The sequence below is a fragment of the Podarcis cretensis genome, assembly GCF_951804945.1.
Source record: "Podarcis cretensis genome assembly, chromosome: 7".
Taxonomy (NCBI): Eukaryota; Metazoa; Chordata; class Lepidosauria; order Squamata; family Lacertidae; genus Podarcis; species Podarcis cretensis.
The window spans coordinates 78,913,145-78,938,596 of record NC_137176.1 but is presented as its reverse complement, the minus strand read 5'-3'; the positions used below and the strand labels follow the sequence as shown (position 1 = coordinate 78,938,596).

At 44.1% G+C, this 25,452-nt stretch overlaps 2 long non-coding RNA genes across 2 annotated transcripts in view; both read left to right on the top strand.

The window, feature by feature from the left end:
- The window catches only part of LOC307220609, a 484,995-nt gene that overhangs the window by 402,457 nt on the left and 57,086 nt on the right, over window positions 1-25,452 (top strand). The gene's annotated exons all lie outside the window — the stretch shown is intronic.
- LOC307220625 lies at window positions 3,642-6,432 on the top strand. Its single transcript, XR_013841003.1, has 3 exons — window positions 3,642-3,774; window positions 5,608-5,664; window positions 6,185-6,432. It is a non-coding gene; the product is annotated as an uncharacterized lncRNA (long non-coding RNA).

The window sequence follows — 25,452 nt, the reverse complement described above, 5'->3', positions numbered from 1 at the left end:
CAATCTCCTTTTCCCTTCCTCCCCCACAACAAACACTCTGTGAGGTGAGTGGGGCTGAGAGACTTCAAAGAAGTGTGACTGGCTCAAGGTCACCCAGCAGCTGCATGTGGAGGAGCGGAGACGCGAACCCAGTTCCCCAGATTACGAGACTACCGCTCTTAACCACTACACCACACTGGCTCTCGAATAAAGTGGGTGGTATAAAAATGGGATGAATTAATCTTATTACTAGTTAAAGTAAAGGTAAAGGGACCCCTGACCATTAGGTCCAGTCGTGGTCGACTCTGGAGTTGCGGCACTCATCTCACTTTATTGGCCGAGGGAGTGACTAAGCCACTTCTTGCGAACCAGAGTAGCACACGGAAATGCTGTTTACCTTCCCGCCGCTATTTATCTACTTGCACTAGCGTGCTTTCGAACTGCTAGGTTGGCAGGAACTAAGAAAAACAACAGGAGCTCACCCTGTCGCGGGGATTTGAACCAGCAACCTTCTGATCGACAAGCCCTAGGCTCTGTGGTTTAACCCACAGCGTCACTTGGGTAATCATTTGCATAGCCAATGGTGCACACAAATAAGAGAATACCCAAACATAAAACGTATAATAATTAACGAAACCAAAAAAAAGACAATCTCTCCCCGAAAACACACACAAAATCCCACTTTCCTTGCAACGGAAGCAGCACGAACACTTTATAACCCAGGTTAAACTACGCTGGGTCACAACACCCTGAGGTAAGTTGAAGAAACAATTCAAAATTACTCCCTGCAATAAACTGCTTTATGCAGCTGTATGAATTGCATAAAGTTAGATGAGAATATGCCACAGAAGAAGAAATAGAGGTGGGGGGGAGGGGGAGAAACACGGAGATATATGTTCCTTTCGTTTCTCTTCTTTTCTTTGCAGTGGCCTCTGGGGATCTTTGGTAATATAGACTTTGAAAGAATACTTGGATGCAGACATGGCTGCTTATGTGAAACCCCCGCAGGCCATGCTTAGTGGCAGCGCCTGCCAAAAGTGGGAGTGTGATGAAGCATTACTACTTGACACGCCTAAAAGAAGCACCGTATTACGACACCATTAAAATGCCATTACAGGCCAGCTGCCTCGTGCGGGACAGTGCCAAGAAAGGCAGACAGGGTCTCCATGAATTATTATTCCTTGAAAGGCTACTCCCTGTCTCCTTTTCTAGCCGCTTTTAACAATAATAAAACTAGAACCAATACACAGTTGATTTTAGCATTGTGTGTTAGAGGAAGAGAAACATTTGCACACATGTACAAATAACACAAAGGATGCAAGTGGTTCACAAAGGCTCATTCTAGCTTACCTGTTCATTGAATATTCATCCTCATTCGTTTGCAGGGAGATTAGGTGAGGGTGTGTTCGAAGCATTGCCATGCTCTTTTCCAATGCATCTGCCCACCCCACCCACCCCCGGTCACTTATTGCAAAAAGTCTAATTGTTTGGGGAAGCAGGGTCGTTGTGCAAGACCTCCAGATCAACTCTGATTCCGAGACCTCAGTTTGCTGGTACGTGATTGAATCCTACCTGAAATCCCAGTGGGATTTCCCCCAGACCTTATGTGCCCCCATTGGCTGGATTTAATTGTGATTCCAGGAATTACCTTAAGCCTTTGTCCCACCCCAGTTCTGGTGAAATTTCAGTCGGAAAGGAAAAACGGAAATTACGAAGCAAAACTCTGGGGATGTATGCATAGGGGTGCCTGATTTTGGCTCTTCTCGACAGGCAGACCTCTATAACCAGCAACCAGTGTCCTCTTGCAGAACTGTCAGGATAAAAGCTGTGCAATTTAATGGAGCTAATAATAATAATAATAATAATAATAATAATAATTTATACCCTGCCCATCTGGCTGGGTTTCCCCAACCATTCTGGGTGGCTCCAACAAAAGATTAAGATACAATAGTCCTTCAGATATTAAAAGCTTCCCTAAACAGGGCTGCCTTCAGATGTCTCCTAAAAGTCTGGTACAGTCATACCTTGGGTTACAGATGCATTGGGTTGCATGATTTCGGGTTGTGCACTGCGCTGAACCCGGAAGTACCGGAACAGGTTACTTCCGGGTTTTGGCGCTTGTGCATGCACAGAAGTGCTAAATCACGCTTTGCACATGCGCAGAAGCACCAAATCGCAATCCGTGTGTGCGCAAACGCGGCGCTGCGGGTTGCGAATGTGCTTCCCGTATGGATCACGTTCGCAACCCGAGTGTCCACTGTAGCTGTTTTTTCCTTTGACATCTGGTGGGAGGGTGTTCCACAGGGTGGGCACCACTACCAAGAAGGCCCTCTGCCCCTGTGAAAGGGCGGCTGGGACAGGAGGGGACACCACCCTCAGCCATGGATTCTCCCTCTCCTTTTAGCCATTTTATCTGGCTCTTTGACATCCTCACAAATATCAAAAGGGCACTGTCCATTTCTCGCATCCCTTGCTCGTCTATGATGCTTGATGGAGCCTAGAGTGCCTTCATTTTTCACTTGCATGCCTGCCCCACCCAGACTGACACTGCTCTCACTCCCCATTGCACCTTTCAGTAAGAAATGTCAACAGGCTCAGCTCCACGTGAGAGGTGATCAAGCTTCAGTGCTTAGCCTAATTTCAAAATCCCTCTGCAAGCGATCACCCACTGCACCCCCCTTCCTCCGTCCCTGCAAGTTCACCCACTTAATCTTCATGGCAGAGCAGAGATTTGAACCCTGGTCTCCCAGGTCTTAGTCCCACACTCTAACCACTACACCACACTGGCTCTCCAGCATCCTGGTCTCACCTTGGGCAACAAAATTCCAGCAAGCAAGCCCTGAGCAGAACAGCAATCGTACCCTAAACCAGAGCAGAAAGAACCCAGAATAGTAACAGAGCAAGATCTACACACTTGTTCCCATTGCCCTTCCCTCGTGTGTTGGCTGAACCCCTAGTTATAATGCCTCAAGAGGGCTTAGGGTGAACATGGACCAACCTGTGTCCAGCAAAGGTCCTAATCTGGCCCATGAGGACATATTGGCCATAAGTGGGTAAATACTGGGGACTGCAATATCAGAAGCAAATTCAGCAGTAGTTGTTATACACCTTGAACTAGTGTGCCCATTGATGGTCCTGCGCTAGCAACCGGGATAGTAAGCAGCACCGATAATTAAGCTTCAAGGGACCAGCACCCTCACATCTGCTGTGCTAATATGGAATATGACTGACTTGGCATCCTTCCAGTTGCTAACTAGAGTCAAGGTCATTTCATGTGGTTTCAGCTGCACTGTAGCAAGCGCCCTTTATCACCTGCCTGGGAGGAAGGGCCCTTTGATTGGCACCTCATTGATCACCATAACTCAACCCCTTAATTCATAAAAATGCTTCTCCTCAATTGCAGCCCATTAAGCCCTACTAGGAAATAATTGAGCCTCCTTTCTGTTTTTGTCTGGAATGAATTTGCTTTGATCAGTAAACCCAGCTCTGTGGCGTACCTGATTTAAGCTTTTTTCACGGATACGAGGGATGGATAATGTGAGCTTCCTTGTTGCTGTCAGGAACATTTTCCAGCCAGTGAGTTGTGTCTGCAAGTTGTTACCCGCCGGTGATAGCTCTTGATTTGCTGCGGGGAAGAACAGGGGTTTGGCAGGGCGCCCTAGAAGGAAAGAAGAAGCTGCCATTTGGAGAGTGTGCAGAACGGCAGATCTACAGTACATGCTGCCTTTAGATCTATGTGCTACCTTTCTCCCGAGGAACTCGGGGCAGAATTTTGGCTCCCAACAACCCTGTAAGGTAGGTTAGGGCTCAGTCAGACAGGACTCACCTTCCAACTGAATGCTTATGTATACATAACTGGATAGCTCAGTCGGTAGAGCACGAGACTCTTAATCTCAGGGGCTGTGGGTTCAAGCTCCATGTTGGACACTGCGGGGGGGGGGGGGTAGACTAGATTAGCCTTGGGGGTTACTTCCAACTCTACAATTCTATGATTTTATGAGTTTTATTTTAGATTCAGTGGAGACCGAGGACTTTGCCCCCCTCTATTTAGTCCTGAAATAAGCTGCTAGGAATCTTATTCAGGCACTTCTCAGGCTTCAGTAGGAATTGCATGTGCTTCCGCAGCTTATCTTCCCAACCATAATGCCAAGAAACTTGTTAGGAGTCATTTAAAGAAATAAAAAGAAAGTTGGATTTCTCAGGAGCCTGCACTGACCACTCCATTCTATACTTTTGAATTCCTTTTTTAAAATAGTTTTTTAATATTTTTTTCAAATTTATACATTTCATTAGTTTTACACTTGATTTAACATTTCCAAATTTTGACTTCCTTCCCCCTCTTTCTGCGGTTACTTAAATTAATTTATTAATATCTTCTGCATATCCAAGTTTATTTAACTTGCTCATTTATTTATCTACTGTAAATATATACTCTTATAAAACTGCAGGTTATTACATTAATCCTGCTAATGTTTTTATCTGTTTACAATCTGTCTGTAAATATTCAATAAACCATTTCAATTCTTTTATTAAAAGTTTGTTATCTTGATTTCTTATTCTTCCGGTAAGTTTTGCCATTTCTGCATATTCCTTAAGTTTTTGTATCCAATCTTCTTTTTCTGGGAGTTCTGCTTCTTTCCACTTTTGGGCAAGTAACATTCTTCCTGCTGTAGTAGCATACATAAATAAATTTCTATACAATTTATGTAGTTCTACTACAGAACTACCTAGACTTAGACAGGTCACCAGGTGTGATGTTTTGCTTAGTGATGATTTGGAGAAATCATAGCTCTACATCGTGGCTGCAAATGCACAGCATTTTATCCTAGAATCAGTGGAGACCCAGCACTTGGTATTTTTCTACATAGTCCACAGCCAGTCTAGATACATTGCATAATAAAGGTAATGGTAAAGGCAAAGGACCCCTGGATGGTTAGGCCCAGTGAAAGGCAACTATGGGGTGTGGCGCTCATCTTGCTTTCAGGGCAAGGGAACCAGCATTTGTCTGCAGACAGTTTTCCGGGTCTTGTGGCCAGCATGACTAAACCCCTTCTGGCGCAACAGGACACTGTGACAGAAGCCTCTGAAAAGTGCTTCTTGAGAAGCTGGTTTCACTCTGAAAGTAAAAGCTCATTGCACACTGAAAACAAATGTAGGGGGACCAAATAAATTGGGGGAGGGGAGGGGTATGTACACTTGCCCAATGACTTGTAGGTGGGTGTATACTAAGATCACAATACAGCATCTTTTTTCATTCACCCAGGGCATGTGCAAAGATGAAAAATTTTGGTTTAACCCAATTTCAATCTCCAGCCTTTATTGGCATACAGTGGTACCTCGGGTTAAGAACTTAATTCGTTCTGGAGGTCCGTTCTTAACCTGAAACTGTTCTTAACCTGAGGTGCCACTTCAGCTAATGGCCCCCCCCCACTGCCACCACATGGTTTCTGTTCTCATCCTGAAGTAAAGTTCTTAACCTGAGGTACTATTTCTGGGTTAGTGGAGTCTGTAACCTGAAGCGTCTGTAACCTGAGGTACCACTGTATAGACAAAGTTCTGAAAGGTGCAGTGCAATAAAATCGCTCAGCAAAATCTAGCAATCAAAATACTGTTGCATAACATTCACAGATCCTCACTGCGTGTTGAAGAAACCTGGCTACCATCTTCATCTTGTCCCCATCCTGGGTAAGCATTAGGAAGGCTAGCTTACATCCATGGATAAACTAACCACGGGAAGGGTTTCCAAACAATTAACGACACTCACCCTTGTGGATTGGCAGGATCTGGAATCAATCTAGATTGAAAGCAGCATGTTGAGCTTGAGAATGAATGATTCCTGGTAGAGAGAGAAAAAACTACGTTTTTTGGGTACGACAAATGGGTTAGGGTGTAAGCAGTCTGAGTGATTTGCTCAGATCTAGCCTGTGGCCTTTAAAGCTGGATAGAGATCGGAACGAGCGTTTTCTATATTGGAGCCTGACATTTGAATCACTGCACCGCATTGGCAGGATCTGCCAGAACCAAATTGCAAATTGTTGCAACAGCAACCCACCTGGTGGGAAGCAAGCATCGTGACTTCACCCCCATCTCTCAGCTGTTTCTGGTGGCCAGCAAAGAGAAGGATGGGGTGGGAGGGAGAAATAAGGAAAAAGTTGCCAGGTTACCTTGAACCCAAGAGCCCTGTCCCTCTGTTCCTCCACCTCAGGGACTCCCTTAAGATAGAATCATAGAATTGTAGAGTTGAAAGGGACCTTGAGGATCATCCAGACCAGCCCCCTGCAATGCAGGAGGATGCAGCTGTCCCAGACAGGGATCGAACCTGCAACCTTGGCATAATCAGCACCACGCTCTAACCAACTGAGCTACCTCTCTGCTCTTCAACCACCCTTTAACATAAACCAGGAGAAAAGCAATGACAAACCTAGACAGCATCTTAAAAAGCAGAGACATCACCTTGCCAACAAAGGTCCCTAAAAGCTACGGTTTTCCCAGTAGTAATGTATGGAAGTGAGAGCTGGACCATAAAGAAGACTGATGGCCAAAGAATTGATGCTTTTGGATTATGGTGCTGGAGGAGACTTTTGAGAGTCCCATGGACTTCAAGAAGATCAAACCTATCAATTCCTAAAGAAATCAGCCCTGAGTGCTCACTAGAAGGACAGATCGTGAAGCTGAGGCTCCAATACTTCAGCCACCTCATGAGAAGAGAAGACTCCCTGGAAAAGACGCTGATGTTGGGAAAGATGGAGGGCACAAGGAGAAGGGGACAACAGAGGATGAGGTGGTTGGACAGTGTTCTCGAAGCTACCAGCATGAGTTTGACCAAACTGTGGGAGGCAGTGGAAGACAGGAGTGCCTGGCGTGCTCTGGTCCATGGGGTCACCAAGAGTCGGACACGACTAAACAACAACAATCCTCATTTGTGACAGTGGGCTTATTTATCTACATTTATTTGTTGCCCTGCACTTTCCAGGCACATGCCTGCGCTTAAAAGCTCAGTGTTTGGGGGCTCTTTGCCCTAGAGCTTTCCCCCATGAAAACCTGCTCTTCAGTGCTCAGTCGGAGCAAACGTCAATTCAGGTCTTCCTTGGATTGCTGTTTGCTCCAGTTGAGCTTTAAAGCATACACCTGGAAAGAGCAGGGGAAAATTAAGTGTGGATAAGTCCAACGGCTGGCTAAAGCGAGCATCTTTTTGTTGCTTTGCTACATCTCAGCCAGATGCGAAGGCAATTGAAGTTGTCCAGACATCCCTCTTTTCATGGAAACAGCATGGAGATTGAATAAACACTGAGCATTTACCCCAGGATGTGATCCGAATTTGACATTCAATACAATAACAAAACATTTTGTTAGAGCGTAATTCCCCCACCCCAAACCTTAAAGGCATTGTTCCTTATCCAGGATTATAACATCAAGTTGTGCAGTCCACCTTCCAAGACGTGAAGTTTATATTTTTTATTTATTTACAGTATTCTCATCCTGCTTTTCAACTGTATGGTCCCTGAGGCAGCACGCAACTCATCAAATCACTGGCTGCAGGGACCATGTCTCAGGGTTTTTTAAAAAATGTAATCATGTTGGTTCATAGAAAACCTCGGGTGGGGTGGGGAGAACTCGAAAATCTCCAGTTGAGCAATACACTTATTAGAACCAATTAAAAGGTCACAAAATTGTGGCAAGCTTTAAAGTTCACCAAATCTTCTAATCAGATGGCAAAGAGGGATGCAGGGGAAAATGGCAGAAATTACCCTGGATGTTGTAGCTATAAGGCCAGCTTGCGTGTTAAGACTCCAAGACCTCAAGGGACCACCAGTCAGGTTGTTGTGGCTTTCCAATCGCGCCCACCCACAACAGCATTGAGGTCGGTCTTGATGATCCCACCGCAACGTGTGCTCTCTGGGAAGTAGACATGATTTGTAGACTTGGCTCCAAGATTACAAATGGATAAGTCTCTGTTGGGTGTGGAAGGTATAATAATAATAATAATAATAATAATAATAATAATAATAATATATTTATACCCTGCCCTCCCCGGCCAAAACCGGGCTCAGGCCAGCTAACACCGGATATAAATACAGTAAAAATATTAAGAACAAAAAAAAAACAAAAAAAAACCCAACAAACAATTGATTAAAATATAAGTTAGAGTACAGCATAAAATGCAGCCTCGTTTTAGTGGTAGCCTATAGATCAAAGCGGGAAGTGGGTGGCACTGTGGGTTAAACCACAGAGCCTAGGACTTGCTGATCAGAAGGTCGGTGGTTCAAATCCCCGCAACAGGGTGAGCTCGGTCCCTGCTCCTGCCCACCTAGCAGTTCAAAAGCACGTCAAAGTGCAAGTAGATAAATAGGTACTGCTCCGGCGGGAAGGTAAACGGCATTTCCATGTGCTGCTCTGGTTTGCCAGAAGCGGCTTAGTCATGCTGGCCACATGACCCGGAAGCTGTACGCTGGCTCCCTCAGCCAATAAAGCGAGACGAGCGCCGCAACCCCAGAGTCGGCGACGACTGGACCTAATGGTCAGGGGTCCCTTTACCTCTACTTACCAGGGGTTTAAAAAGAGAGACATTCTAATGCCCACATGAAGATGTTGGGGGTCCATCTGGATGCCTTCTGCATCAAAGGCAGATGTTACACCGCCTATCAGGGGCTCAGGAGCAGAAGCACAGGGAAGAGGGGAGATGGAGAGCGAAGGGGAAGAATCTGAGGGCAGCGTAGGAGAAGATGACAGTGGCCCGAGAGATTCCATGAGCCTCTCCAGCGAATCGGAAGATTCACAGAAGGGGGCGCCGGTGGCCAGGGCAAGGGGATTCCCAAGGGGGACACTCCAGGAGCAAGGGGCCAGCAGGGACTCCCAGAGTAGCAGTTGGAAATCAGGACCAGCTTCCCCACCAGAGCATAGTGGGGGGGAAGAGTCCCAGGTATCGAGGGCAGAGGATTCCACACCAGGGAGTGAAGATAAGTCAGGGCTGGCCACGCCTCCATCGGAGAGCCAGACAACGGAGGGGAGGTCAGATCCGGGCAGTATCCCAGAAGAGGGAAGCAGTGACAGAAGCAGTGTGACGGTCAGGAGGAAGGTCACTGGGTTGGCGCGAGAGGCAAGTTCAAATGTACAGGAGCTCGGGACAGCAGAGAATGAGGATTGGGAACCGGGTCCTCCTGCCCGCCGGAGACAGGGGGAGGAGTCAGCCGACTCAGTGTTGGAAGAGTCCAGAAAGGGGAAAGCCCCAGCAGGCAGGAGGACCCAGAGGAGGAGAGAACAACGGAAAAGGTGGAGCAGGGCTAGGATCTTAAACTGGTGTCAGAGGGGAGGAGATTCAGACGGGACTTCGCTGGTCTAGGGTTTAAGACGTAGAGCTGCGCGCTGCGGCTTTGGAATGGAAGTTGAACTTCAATAAAGACTTTTGTACATAACGACGATCGGGCGTTGGTCCTCTGTGAGCTGGGACCTAGGGGCAGCTCTGACACCGCCCTTCCCCGTGAAACTTCTAAACATTGATACAAGTTCCAAGTCTAGATTTTGTCCCCTACCACTCTATGTTACAAGCTTCAGAGTTTGCGAAGGCTCTTGTATCTTTAAAAACAGATCCTGCAACATTTCAAAAAGTTACCAGAGCACTCTCTGGGGCCAGGGCTGGCAACCTCCCCCTCCATTGTCTCTAGCGCCAAAGCCTTGACCACAGCACAGCCAGTCAAATTAGATTGTATTAAAATTCCGAGACCTTTAAAGCCTATGGAACATTTTCATTTTTCCTCCCCCTTTTCTCACTTTACAGTCTGGGCTGACTTTATCCCTCGGTGGATTTGATTCTCGGAATATTGCTCCAGTTGTAAAACAGCACTCGATTTTCCCCTCTCGGTGTAAATGTGTGCAGATGATCTCCCTTTCTCTGCACATGTCACTGTATCGTTTGAAGTCCTGCTGCAATACATCTTTGTCGGTTAGAAACCAGTAGTTCTCCTTGGAGTCTAAGAATACTGTTGCACATGCAACACCCATAAAATGGGATGCAGGATTATGCCTGCGTGCGGCTGTTATAACATGGCTAGTGGAACTGAAGTTACCAAGATCATGTTCCCCGGGGGGGCAGGAATTTCCAAGCAAATGACTCCAAACCTCACTACTTTTCAATAAAGCTTTATAGCAGGCCTAGCTTTTGCTCCTCCCTCCTAGTCGATTTTCCTTTTGAAATAAATTATGTATTTATTTTAGTGACTTGTAAACTGCTCTAGGGACGCGGGTGGCGCTGTGGGTTAAACCACAGAGCCTAGGACTTGCCGATCAGAAGGTCGGCGGTTCAAATCCCTGCAACGGGGTGAACTCCCATTGCTCAGTCCCTGCTCCTGCCAACCTGGCAGTTTGAAAGCACATCAAAGTGCAAGTAGATAAATAGGTACCACTCCGGCAGGAAGGTAAACAGCATTTCCGTGCGCTGTTCTGGTTCGCCAGAAGCGGCTTAGTCATGCTGGCCACATGACCCAGAAGCTGTACGCCGGCTCCCTCAGCCAATAAAGTGAGATGAGTGCCGCAACCCCAGATTCGGCCACGACTGGACCTAATGGTCAGGGGTCCCTTTACCTTTACCTAGCTTTTGCTGCAGTTTTCCTCTGCCCTCAAGCATCTTTTCAAATCCCCTAGGCATGTTCAGCTTGATATCTGGAGAAGCCCACAGATATTCAAGCTGTACAGTGTGCACCTAGACCAGAAGTCTCCCCAATCTTTCGGGCCACGAGGCACACTGGGAAATTGAATAAATATCGGCTTCTTTAAAATCTGCTTCCTAATAGTCACGAGTTCCATCGCTGACATGTAAAGGATTGCACAAACCAATTATTATTTTATGTCATTTTTGGATAGAAGGCTTCTTACAGTTCAGGGTTTGTGCAACTCGTGTGCACATGAAAGTGAAATTTATATCTCCAGTTCAGCCTCTGTTCGGCTGGCCCAGCGCCTAAAGTGACAACAGAAAGTAATCCAAGTGAAACTTTAAAGGCATGGAAAAAAATGCAACACACTCTGCTAAAAGGGATGACAGCATGAAAAGGGGAAAGAAGGTTCTGGAAACTGCGGCTAGATCTAACAAACCAGGCCATCAGAAGAAGCAAAAATAGACATGAGGCAGAACAACTCCATTCACTTTTTTATTTTATTTTATTTTATTTTATTTTATTTTATTTTATTTTACCAACAACCAAAACACAAACAGTGAAACCCCAAGGCGGCTGATACATTGGGTATACATAATCAATAGTAACATATTCAAATTAACCATATGTACAATTTTATATACGTTAACCCTCCTCCATCCACAAGGTTTATTTAACTTTTAACATTTTAAGTGCCCCAAATTGTTCAAACCTACCCAAATAATTCAATATCTTCTCAAACCAATCCTCCTCTTTCTTACTGAGCTTAAACCCTTTCATTCTGTGTATCTTCACGGTTAGATATTCTAAAATTATGGGGATCAAACCTGCAACCTTGGCGTTATCAGCACCATGCTCTAACCAACTGAGTTATCGTACAGTTAATGAACATTCAATTACAATATTCAGCGTGACTCCAGCATGGCAATTAACTAAGAGTTCAATTCAGACCTGGCGAGCAGCCAGGGTGCATTTGACACTACAGTAAAGCAAGTGTGGATCTAGAAGGAGCACAGTGGAAGAGTGAGATCTGCTCCCTTGCTGTCCTCAACCTTTCTCTTAGCTCTCATGCCCAAAATGTCATATTCCCTTTGCTCACAACCCATAGCCACGCACAACTGCTCTCTTGCAGAAAACAGAACTTTTCTACTCAGGTCAAGGCCCCATATGACCTTCCAGCTGTTTCACTTTGATTCCTTAAGGCCAAGGGCGAAGAAGGACCAAAAAAAGTCAAACAAGGCAGATTTCAGTGAGACCCCTAAAATAATCTGATCAAGTTAGAGGGGTTCAGAAATATTATTCAGTTTTTTCCTCCATTGGTTCACCCCTAGAACAACTCCATTCATGATTACCTTACAGTGGCTGGGGCAACCCAGTCAGATGGGCAGGGAATAAATAAATTAATAATAATAATAATAATAACAACAACCCATCTGGCTGGGTTTCCCCAGCCACTCTGGGCTGCTTCCAACAAATGATTAAAAGTACATTAAAACATCAGTCATTAAAAACTTCCTGCCTTCAGATGCCTTCAGATGCCTTCTAAATGTCACATAGTTGTTCATCTCTTTGACATCTGATGGGAGGGCATTCCACAGGGCAGGTGCCACTACCAAGAAGGCCCTCTGCCTGGTTCCCTGTAACTTCGCTTCTCACAGTGAGGGAACTGCCAGAAGGCCGTCAGAGATGGACCTCAGTGTCCGGGCTGAACAACGGGGGTGGAGATGCTCCTTCAGGTATACTGGCCCGAGGCTGTTTAGGATTTTAAATTAAAATTAACATTTTTAAATTTAAATTTTTGCGAATTACCACTGTTAAGTACATAATTATTACTCTCTGTAGTCTTTTGCATTTCATTTTCCTCTGACCTCACGGCTTGCAATTTCAGCCAACCAACCATGCCTGTATATGCGGCTAAATGTGTGCCTGCAACTCAGGACGATGCCTTCATGCATCTGATGAAGTGGGACTTTACTGCATGAAAGTTCCTTATGCTATAATAAATTTGCTAATCAGTCTTTAAGGTGCCACAAGACTCTTTTGTTGCTTTTAAGGAGCTGGGAGCTGGAAAGCTGTGTTTGGATTCTGGGGTGGCCCTAGCTTGGCTTTTGAAGTTCTCTTGGTCTCCATGAAGTTTGTTTACCCTCTGCTTTCCTCTCTTCTCCTTTATTTAAGAAGACACCACATAGCAATAACAAACAGTAATTACATTCAGGTATCATTAACAGCCTGCTTTGAATCCACAAACACAAAGGAGTCTCTCTCTCTCTCTATTGCTCTAAAGACTGGAAACTCCATCCTTAAGTCATTTGTTTAAGGACTCTGACAAATATAGTGTGCCTGAAGACCCCCCCCCCCCGCATCCATCCTGCCCACAAACAACTGCATTAAACACACAGAGAGAGAGAGCAGTAAAGGATACAGTTTGAACTTTAACTCTCTTTCCCGGCTTGTGTTGCTTTTCAAAGCAAATGGCTCCTCCTCCTTTGCATAAGTTAATAGGATGCCTTGAGAGCTTGCTAAGAAGGAGATAATAGAGCATCTTCTAGACAAACATACTCTTAAATCCCCATCTTTAAGGTCTACAAGGATCTGGTCTCCCAGGTGTTAGCAGTTCAAAGCGCAGGCTTAGGTGAGTTTATGTTGACCAAAGAAGTTCGATTTGCATCGACACAATGTTGAGAGCGAGGGTGGGTGTTGTTGTTTTTTGTATTTTGGCATGGCAGGAAGCAGAGAGCTCACATCAAAGGATGCTGAAAGGTGCCTTGAAAGTTCACAAACTAAAAGAGGCCTCTGGTCAGCTATCTGGGCGAGAGATCTCCTGGGAAAAGGCTTTCTCACAACACTTCCAGTCACTCCTAATCCTTCTCGGATCAGAAACATGCATTGGGCATGTTATTTCAGTTCCCCTGGTTTTGGTCAAACTCAGGGTGCAATTACATGGCCGTCTTAATCCAAGATGATGTTTCAAAACTGAATGGGGAGATCCAGATGGATTTCCAGTTCAGAGGCGGCAAGGTGGTTTTGTGAACTTCTTATTTTTTAGTTTGTGGCAGATTGGCTACTAAATGTTTGTCAGATAAAAGGCAGCTGGACTAGATTAATATTAGAAAGGGGCCTTCAATGCATTGCTTGGAGCACCTGCTAATATATATTTTTTGTTTAAGCAACTCTAGCCAGAGTCCCAGAAATATAATTTTATTATTTATATCTGTTTTAATCGGCTGGTTTTACCCGTATCGATAATTTCTATGTAAATTTGTTTTTACTGTTTGGTTTTAACTGCACTTGGGCAAACATTTTATATTGGTTTTGTAAACCGCTTAAAGGTTTTGGGTTTTTTTGTCAATTAAGGTATTCAGATCCTACCAGAGAAATAGAATGGATGGGTGTTTGGCTTGTTCCAGCAGGACTTCTCTTGTATTCTTAAAAAGCAGTAAAAGTACCCATGTCTAAGAAGAAGTTACCACTTCTCAGGCATCTAGTAAGGAATACAGTAGTAATGGAAACTCTACAAAGGAATTTTAAAAATTCCTTCTCTAGGCTGATTAGTTGTGTGCTTCTGAAATACATCACAAAAATGAGGATGTTTTTATATGCATAAAATCTGCCTGTGCACACACACAAGATACACACAAACACTAGAATAGGAAGGAAGACAGGCCAGCTAACCTGTTATTTACCTTTCAATTGGACTTCTACTGGACCATCTTTCAACTAGAGATCTGTCCTCTGTGAAGTAGGACAAATGGACATCTTTACCTCCTCCATATCCATCTGTGGTTTTTTGTTTTTTTTTCATCTATATATAAAACACGAATTATTTAGCTCATATATTTAAAGGAGCTAATTTCTGGCCCAGAAAGTTAATCACTTCACTTCAAAATAATAATAATAATAATAATAATAATAATAATAATAATAACCACAAAGGTAAGCTTTTTTTCCAGTTGCTGGGCAAATATCATTCCAAAAATATTCAGATTATAAAGTATTCAATCAGCACAATGCGGCTTAAGTATATATATATATTATTATTGGGAGTGTCTTGAGTTATGAAACCAGGTTAACAATGAAAACTATTCCATTTTTAATGTTCATTTGATAGGAAACTTTGATGTCCTTGTCAAACAAATTGATTGCCAACATGCATGATGCTATTTTGACTGTTGGTCCATCTAACCAAGTAATGTCTCCTATGGCCGCTGGTGACACTCCTTGTTCTCCATTAAAAGCTGTCAGTTTGCCCCAAGGCCAATTTCCCCATATGGATGTCATGGCTTATCATAGATTTGAATTTGTGCATGCTGGCTCCTCTCCCAGATGACCCAGCCCTACCATTAGGAAAGGTGATGTGATTCAGCTGAGGCTGATTTCAGCACCCAATTGCCAGTGGTTTAGTTTTTTAATACACTTTTACCATGAAGAATTGAGATTGGGATTTTCCAGCACAGACCTTTACCCTGCCTCCCCTTCACCCAAAATCCCAGAGAGATAAATAACAAAATGGTATATTTTTCTATCCTTGCAAGCTCAGGCTGAGAAAAGCTTTCTGTTTGCCATCATTACCCAATAGTATATGTGTTGAAACCCTATCGGTAAGAAAGACGGAATCAAGGAGCTAAGGGTATTACAAAACGATGGACTTCTGAAGCACATTGCAGTGATGCCTCTGAAAGATAATGGTCCAGGTGCATGATGTGAACGAGCCACAGCATGCATTAGGCTTTTTGTTGTTGTTTAGTCATTTAGTCATGTCCGACTCTTCGTGACCCCATGGACCAGAGCACGCCAGGCACTCCTGTCTTCCATGCCTCCCACAGTTTGGTCAAACTCATGCTGGTAGCTTCAAGAACACTGTCCAACCATCTCGTCCTCTGTCGTCCCCTTCTCCTTGTGCCCTCCATCTTTCCCAACATCAGGGACTTTTCCAGGGAGTCTTCTCTTCTCATGAGGTGGCCAAAGTATTGGAGCCTCAGCTTCACGATCTGTCCTTCAGGGCTGATTTCCTTAAGAATGCTGAGGTTTGATCTTCTTGCAGTCCATGGGACTCTCAAGAGTCTCCCCCAACACCATAATTCAAGAGCATCCATTCTTTGGCGATCAGCCTTCTTTATGGTCCAGCTCTCACTTCCATACATCACTACCTGAAAAACCATAGCTTTAACTATACGGACCTTTGTTGGCAAGGTGATGTCTCTGCTTTTTAGGATGCTGTCTAGGTATGTCATTGCTTTTCTCCCAAGAAGCAGGTGTCTTTTAATTTAATGACTGCTGTCACCATCTGCAGTGAGTATTAGGCTTACATGCTTCTTAAGATTTGAGACAGATAAAAGAAAGTGCTTCAGTACAGCAGTGTATTGTCAAACTAGCTCCTGCAAGAGGCAGTTATGGCCACCACCCTGGATGGCTTTAAAAGGAGGTAAGACCACTTCCTTGGTGTTAGGTACCATCTGTAGATACTTTTCAGAGGAGTGAACATGGACCACGTTTGCCCAAATGTATGGGAAACCACCCTACTAGAAAAGCTAACCAACTCAAACTAGCACGGGGACAGAGGAGGGTGCCTTCACCCCTAGAAGAAGTCCCAACAAAGGAAGAATGGATACAAAAACTGGTGGAATATGCAGATATGGCGAAACTTACCGGAAGGGAGCACCCTGTTGCAACAGTTCAATAAAGATCAGGATTACGAGCTGCTTTGCTTCTCAATATTCTCTGGTTGGCACCTGTTATTTTCTCCGACCGATGGAGAAAAAGGTGTGTGGTGGAGTCTCCTTCTTTGGAGATCTTTAAGCAGAGGCTTGACAACCATATGTCAGGAGTGCTCTGATGGTGTTTCCTGCTTGGCAGGGGGTTGGACTCGATGGCCCTTGTTGTCTCTTCCAACTCTATGATTCTATGATTCTATGGATAAGACAGAGTGCTTCCGGAAGTGGCAGAGAGATATATCTAAATTTGTCTGGCAGGGCAAAAAGCCCAGAATTAAGTTTAAGATACTAACTGATGCAAAAGAAAGAGGGGGCTTTGCCCTGCCGGACTTAAAGTTGTACTATGAAGCCGCAGCTTTTTGCTGTCTAAAAGACTGGCTACTTCTCGAAAACACTGACGTATTGGACCTGGAAGGTTTTAACAATGCTTTTGGTTGGCATGCATACCTATGGTACGATAAGGTTAAGATCAATAAGGTCTTTAAGAACCATATTGTCAGGAAAGCAGTATTTAATGTCTGGACAAAATACAAAGACTTATTGGAAAATAAAACTCCGAGGTGGCTTTCACCTCTGGAAGCTAAGGCCCAAAAAAGACCCAATATGGAGGCCAAATGGCCAAAATATTGGGAAATATTAGAAAAAGACGGAGACAATTGGAAATTGCAGAGTTTGGAGAAAATGAAGGATAAAGTGCGAGACTGGTTACATTACGCTCAGATTAAAGAAGTTTTTAAAAATGACAAAAAGGTAGGGTTCCAGGTGGAGAAATCAAAGTTGGAAACAGAAATGTTAGAACCAAAAACTAAGGTATTATCAAGAATGTATAACTTGCTGTTGAAATGGAATACACAAGACGAAATGGTTAAATCGGTTATGATAAAGTGGGCTCAGGATATTGGGCATAATATCATGTTTGAGGACTGGGAAAGGTTGTGGACCACTGGGCTGAACTTCACTGCATGTAATGCTTTGAAGGAAAATGTAATGAAAATGATATATAGATGGTACATGACCCCAGTTAAACTTGCCAAAATATACCATTTGTCTGATAATAAATGTTGGAAATGTAAAGAACATGAAGGAACATTCTTTCACCTCTGGTGGACTTGCCCTAGAGTGAAGGCCTTCTGGGAAATGATATATAATGAGTTGAAAAAGGTATTTAAGTATACCTTCACTAAGAAACCAGAGGCCTTCCTTCTGGGCATTGTCGGCCAGAAGGTGTTAAAGAAGGACCGAACATTTTTTATGTATGCAATAACGGCAGCAAGGATACTTATCGCTAAGAGCTGGAAAACTTAAGATCTACCCACACTGGAAGAGTGGCAGATGCAGCTGATGGACTATATGCAACTGGCCGAGATGACTGGTAGAATTCGAGACCTGGGAGAAGAGAGGGTTGAAGAAGACTGGAAGAAATTCAAGATTTATTTACAAAAGTATTGTAATTTGGTCGAAGGCTAAGAAGGATGCTAGATCATAAATAACTGCCTACCATTGAATTAGATTTGAATTTGACGATAAGTGAGATTGAGGAAAATATAAAACTTTTGGAGAATTATTAGATTAAATTAATTGAACGAGATTTAAGAATGTAAATAAGATGATAAATTGCTGGAAAAAGTTCACAATGATGCAAGTGGGAGTGGGAGACGTGAGGGAGTCCAAAGAAGTTTTGAAAAATGTGTTATGATACATGTTACATTGTTTATCATTTTTGCATTTTGTATTTAAAAAATCTCAATAAATATTTATATAAAAAAAATAATATGATTCTATGATTCTATGATTCTATGATTCTATGAGAACCTACAAAGGACTCTATAAGGGCTCTTGTGTCCCCCATAAGGGAATAAGGGCAGATTTTTGTTTATTACACTTCCATGGATTTGTCTTATCCTCTCTCTTTTTTAAATTAGTTTTTATTAAAGTTTTTCTTGTGTTGCAAAACAGATAAATAAGCAAAGAATTTGGGGGGAGAGAGAGGGGAGGGGGGAAGGAAGTCAAGTTTCAAAATGTCAAAATGACTGTAAAATCAGTGAAATGTATATATCTGAAAAGTATGGTTTTTTTCAAAAGGAGGATGCCTTCACCCCGGTGTGGTTCCCATTTATCACGTAGGGGTAGGTTTGTGGGTATGGCAGAAGGAGATAGGATCTGCCCATGCAATGCCCACCTGGTGGAAACTCTAGCTCTCATGGCCCTTAAATGTAAAACATTAATTCTTGGGTCCAACTCGGTATAAGGCTGCTTTCTGTGTTCTTTCGATGTCCTAAAATTGCTTTGCTATACAATCCATCCAATCTTTTAGCACACCTCTGCACCTGATGCAAAATAAAATTCACAATGATACAAGAAAAACATCTGAGCCTGGACTCAGTAATATAAGAATATAGACTCCGTCTATATTAGCTGAGTGACTCACATTTAACTGAAGAAGAAATAATTTCCTCATTAAAAAAATAATAATACAATGGTACCTCAGGTTAAGAACTTAATTCGTTCCGGAGGTCTGTTATTAACCTGAAACTGTTCTTAACCTGTAGCACCACTTTAGCTAATGGGGCCTCCTGCTCCTGCCACGCCGCTGCTGCATGATTTCTGTTCTCATCCTGAAGCAAAGTTCTTAACCCGAGGTACTATTTCTGGGTTAGCGGAGTCTGTAACCTGAAGCATCTGTAACCTGAAGAGCCTGTAACCCAAGGTACCACTATACTGTGTCTGATGTAAGCCAGGTTCCCAGGACCTACTGTGAGCGAAACGATCAGAAATGCATATTTTGCTCTACACATTTTGGACCCCGTGGTGGAGGTCCTGGCTGCGTCAGAAGGGGGTGTTTAGGAAGGGGGTGCCGTCTGTCCTCATCCTAGGCCATTGTTCCATTCTCGTTGACGGAGCCTAGCAGCAGAGAAAGTCTATTTATTTTTCAATCCCCAGCTCTGTTTATAACAATTATGCTTTTGGACACAGGCGACTGACCATTCCCATCTCTCCTTTTGTTGCTTTTGGATTTGCCAAAATTTAGACTTGGGCTGAGTCACTTGGTATTTACGCACTTAGGACTGGCTTCGGGAAGTGGTACAGCTGGGCATTTGCCAGGGCCTCAAGCTAGCAGGGCAGTTGTCTTTGTCCATGGAGTTTTCTTGGCAGGGATACTGGAGTGGCTTGCCGGTTCCTCCTCCAGGTGGATCACATTTGGTCTAAACTCTCCACTATGACCTGTCCATCTTGGGTGCCCTGCTCAACATAGTTCATAGCTTCTCTGAGTTATTCAAGCCCCTTTGCCACAGCAAGGCAGTGATCCATGAAGGGATACTCCAATACTTTGGCCACCTCTTCAGAAGAGAAGACTCCCTGGAAAAGACCCTGATGTTGGGAAAGATGGAGGGCACAAGGAGAAGGGGACGACAGAGGACGAGATGGTTGGATAGTGTTCTTGAAGCTACCAGCATGAGCCTGACCAAACTGCGGGAGGCAGTGGAAGACAGAAGTGCCTGGCGTGCTCTGGTCCATGGGGTCACGAAGAGTCGGACACGACTAAACAACAACAACAAGCAAGCAGGGAACCTGCTAACCCAACATGTTTGCAAAGAATACCCAAGAAGATTAGGTGCTGCGTTGGAGAATTTTTATACTTTACCTCTTTGCAAGTTGTTGTTGTTGTTTAAAAAATATTTATTAAATGTCTATCCCGCAGCAAAACAATGCAATAAAAAATAAACAGCATAAAAACTTTGCAGACATTTTGAAACATCAAGAACACCTGAAACCATTTAAGATCAGTCACCTATCCCTGCAGCTAATAATTTCAAGGATGCCAGGAACTGTATCTTTCAGCCAATGAATATATGGGTGAACAAAGATGTTTTAAATTACTCCTGAATGCTAATAATGAGGGGGACGGATGCACCTCACTAGGGATGATATGTCACAAACAAGGAACCACCTCCGAGAAGGCCTTGTCATGATTTAGTGCAAGCTGCATAGCACCAAGTTAAGAGGGGCACTGAGGTTGCCATGCCAAAGGACCCTCAAAATCCTGTTCACTCACTGTTGAGCTATCACTAATCATGCTGTGGTCAGTAAGAAGCCTATTAGTTCTTTGTGATGCAGGGTGGAGCCTTTGCCTATGTCTAAAGATAGCTGTGATAAGGCAGGATTTGGAGAAAGTAGAAGAATTGTGGATATAATGGAGAATGCTTTATTAAGCAAAGATCACCAGTGTTGAAGCAACGATTCTTCAACATCAACTTCATTGGACTGGTCATGGTGTTTGGATGCCTGATTATCGTCTTCCAAAGCAACTACACTATTCTGAACTTAAAAATGGAAAGCGTAATGTTGGTGGTCAACAAAAGAGGTTTAAAGACTCTCTCAAGGAAAATCTTTTAAAATGTAGTATAAACACCAACAACTGGGAAACACTGGCCTGCGAGCACTCCAGCTGGAGAACAGCCTTTACCAAAGGTGTCATGGGTTTTGAAGATGCTTGAACTCAGGACGAAAGGAAGAAACACGCTAAGAGGAAGGCACATTTGGCAAACCCTCACCATGATCAACTCCCACCCCAAAACCAATGTCCCCACTGTGGAAGGACATGTGGATCCAGAATTGGCCTCTACAGTCACTTACGGACTCATTGTTAAAACCGTGTTTATGGAAGAAATCTTACTCGGCTACGAGTGATCGCCAAAGAAGAAGACTTCCAAACGTTTTAAACATGGAGTCATTCCCGCCAAACATGAATCAATGAACCAAGTTTTCCGCAACCCTCCCAACATAAAAGTGAAAGGGAGGGGTTCATTTTTGCAAGCCCCTGTGCAGGGGCTTGCACACCTACAGGATGCTGATGCTGCCATCCGAATGCTCTCCATTGCCTTTTGTCCAGCTCAATCCCCATTCTGGCAAACACAACATCACTGCTGCACTGTGTGAAGAACAGTCTTGTTCTCTCAGTTCCAAATTTACCAGCATTCAGCTTCATTGGCTGGCCCCAAGTTCTGGTTTTATGAGAGAGGGAGAAGAACATTTGTTTATCTGTTGTTGTTTAGTCGTTTAGTCATGTCCGACTCTTCATGACCCCATGGACCAGAGCACGCCAGGCACTCCTGTCTTCCACTGCCTCCCGCAGTTTGGTCAAACTCATGCTGGTAGCTTCGAGAACACTGTCCAACCACCTCGTCCTCTGTCGTCCCCTTCTCCTTGCGCCCTCAATCTTTCACAACATCAGGGTCTTTTCCAGGGAGTCTTCTCTTCTCATGAGGTGGCTGAAGTATTGGAGACTCAGCTTCACGATCTGTCCTTCCAGTGAGCACTCAGGGCTGATTTCCTGCAGAATGGATAGGTTTGATCTTCTTGCAGTCCATGGGACTCTCAAGAGTCTCCTTCAGCACCATAATTCAAAAGCATCAATTCTTCGGTGATCAGCCTTCTTTATGGTCCAGCTCTCACTTCCATACGTCACTATTGGGAAAACCACAGCTTTAACTATACGGACCTTGTTTATCTAGCCATACATAATTTTATACACCTCTGCATTTCAAGTTACGAACCACATACACACACAGGATACACTTCCAGCCGATGACTCTGTCTCTTCCTTTCCCTTATCTGTTGATTCTTTTCCACCTCCTTCACCCTTCATCCCCTCAGGGTCTGGGCTGACATTACCTGTGATTATCACCTTCACCCTAATCTCTAAAACACTGGTGCTGGTGTCTGGCTAGTGAATCTGATTACTGGAAACAGCAGCTTTCCGGGTTTGTTTTGTTTTTTAAAAAAACACACCCACAAATGTTCAAGAGTCAATATAGACTAATGTAATTGGCACAGGCAATGATTAAGCATTACTTTCAGCTTTCTTGCCCAAACATGTTAACGCACCACCGGAAATCTACCTGACCTTTAAACAGAAACACATATCATATAGCAGAATTATTTGGAATCGCCTTCTGATTCCAGTTCAGCACTTTTATCGCCAAACTGGAACTTCAGAAGTCTTCCCTCACCCCAATCCCCAACACTTCCAAAAACAGGCTTAATATACAGCCCCATAATCAGTGACCAAACTTTTCCCAGCTTTAGGAGCGTAGGAATCAAAATCCTAGAGTTGGAAGGGACCCTGAGGATCATCTAGTCCAACCCCCTGCAGTGCAGGAATATGCACCTGCCCCTTACGGGGATCGAACCTGCAACCTTGGCATTATCAGCACCATATGCCAACTGAGTTACCCATCTGCCTTATATATTGAGTAAGATCATTGGGCTATCTACCTCAGCACTGTCTATCGGTGTGGTTAGACTCCAGCTCCCATCAGCCACACACACCCAACATAGCCAATGGTCAGAGATGATGGGATTTGTAGTCCAATAACTCCTGGAGGCCAAAGGTTAGACACCCCTGGTCTTCACTAAATGGCAGCACCTGAGTAAGACAGGAATCTTACTCAGCCTTACCTGAAGATGCTAAGCCCAAACCTGAGAACTTTTGCACATGGTATGTACTCTGCCACTGAGTCACGACCCTTCTCCCAATTATTTTGATCCTCCTGTGCCTTATATACCAGATCAACAGTCCATCTAACTTTGCATTATCTGTGTTGGGTACCAGAATCTCTCCAGACTGGGCTCTTCTTTCCCAGCTCTACCAAGAGTTGCCAGGAATTGAATCTCAGACCTGGAGCTCTGCCACTGATCTACAGCCGTTGGCGCCGGGTTCTGCCCAACTTTGGAAGACCCCATCATGCCCGTGTGATATCAGGCACACGTGTGACGTCATGCATCGGGAGAAGACTACAAGGTCCACTGCATCTGCGGGGAGGCCCAACAGCTCAAGATCGGGGTGGGGGGGCTCAGCCCTGTTACAATATATTTGGGGAGGCTAAGGTGTCCTCAGCCCCATAGAGCTGGTGCCTATGGCTACAGCTGCTGAATCTGCAGAATGGGAGGTGAATGGGCTTATATGGCTATATCATAGAGGCCCAGTAAGGTTGCTGGTAATAGAATGCCTCCCTCAATCTGAAAAACTTCCCACTACTTTAAAACATAAATAATTTTAATCACAAGCAATTGCTACAATAAGCCACTGATGACCAGATTCGATTTTCTGCACAAGGAATACCTCAGGGGGCTAAATTTGTTTATTGCACAAGAATATTGTTGGTAAGTGAATCTCCATTTCCAGACAGAAGAAAAATCACACAAGAAGCGTTCTGTCTATCGCTGGGCGGTCATGTAAAGCTTGCCTGGAGCAGTTTTGTGAATTAGCAGATTTTCCTGTGCGTTACAACTATAGCCCACAAAACGGTTTTTGACTATGTTAATCAGCTATGCAACTGGTCATTAATCAGGCCGGGCTGGCTGGGATTTTTACGACCGGCTTCACGGAGACTCCATAAAGTGCCTCCTTTACATCAATGGACAATAGGGTCAGGTTGTGTAAATCTCACTGTCATGGATGAACCCCGCATCACGCAAGCTAGCTCTTTGAAGTCAACGGGGAGATGTGAGGGAGGCTGGGGGCACGGAGATGACTAAAGCATTTCGCAACAGACAGCCCATAAAGAAAGGAAGAGTTTTCCGAGCGAGAAGGATGATGTAAAGTTTGGAAGGGGGTGGGGGAGAGGGGAAATCTGACTTCCGAACTCCTAGACAGTGAAGAGATGTGGTAATTATTATCAGCAACATCTATGACAAACTCCAGCAGCCGGGATTAAGATAATAATATAATGAAGAGGGAAAGCCTTCAACTTCCTGCAGAGATTCTTTGAGGGTGTGCATCCAGGAAAAAATGTATGCTGCCTCAGTGCTTGTCAAGGAATAAATTAGTCTCATCATGTTGTTACCGAACTGGGTGGATTCCCAAAGATTTTGTAAGACACTGGAGCAGCAGTCTTCAGCCTTTTCGAGCCTAAACCTGCCTTTAACACAAACACACATTTGAGGACCCACTTCTTGAATTTCTCACCAAGAATTTGTATGGTGGTAGTGAAGACCCTCCAACATTTCTCCAATAAAAATAGGGACATCATATTCAATAACAGCAACAATAACAATTTTATTATTTATACCCCGCCCATTTGACTGGGTTGCCCCAGTCACTCTGGGCAGCTTCCTATATATATAAAAACATAATAAAACTATACAGGGCTGCCTTCAGATGTCTTCTAAAGGTTGCATAGTTACTTATCTCTTTGGCTCGGGGGACGCTGCATACCCTCCAACATTTCTCCAATGAAAATAGGGACATCCTAAGGAAAAGTGGGACATTCCAGGATCAAATCAGAAACCGGGATGGTTTCTTTAAATCTCGGACTGTCCCTGGAAAATAGGGACATTCAGAGAGTGTGGTAGTTTCTTCTTTGGCAATCACTCGTAGCCAAGTAAGATTGTCTTCCATGAACATGTTTGGCAGGAAGGAACCCTTGTTAAAAACTTTTGGAAGTTTGGAAGTCTTCTTCTTTGGCGATCACTCGTAGCTGAGTAAGATTGTCTTCCGTGAACACGATTTTAACAGTGAGTCCGTAAGTGACTGTGGAGGCCAATTCTGGATCCATATGTCCTTCCACCGTGGGGACATAGGTTTTGGGGTGGGAGTTGATCATGGTGAGGGTTTGCCAAGTGTGCCTTCCTCTTAGCATGTTTCTTCCTTTCGACCTGAGTTCAAGCATCTTCAAAGCCTATGACACCTTTGGTAAAGGTTGTTCTCCTATCGGAGTGCTCGCAGGCCAGTGTTTCCCAGTTGTTGGTGTTTATACTACATTTGTAAAAGATTTGCATTGAGAGAGTCTTTAAACTTCTTTTGTTGACCACCAGCATTACGCTTTCCATTTTTAAGTTCAGAAAAGAGTAGTAGCTTTGGAAGATGATAATCAGGCATCCACACAACATAACCAGTCCAACAAAGTTGATGTTGAAGAATCATTGCTTCGACACTGGGGATCTTTGCTTCTTCCAGTACACTGCCATTAGTTCGCCTGTCTTCCCAAGTGATGTGTAAAATTTTTCATAAAATTCTGGTAGTACCACTGTTTTGACCGACCTTAGGCTACAAGCTGGTAGTGGTTTCTGAGCCACCAGCTGAAGATGACTGCACCAGAGCAGAACACCTGTTC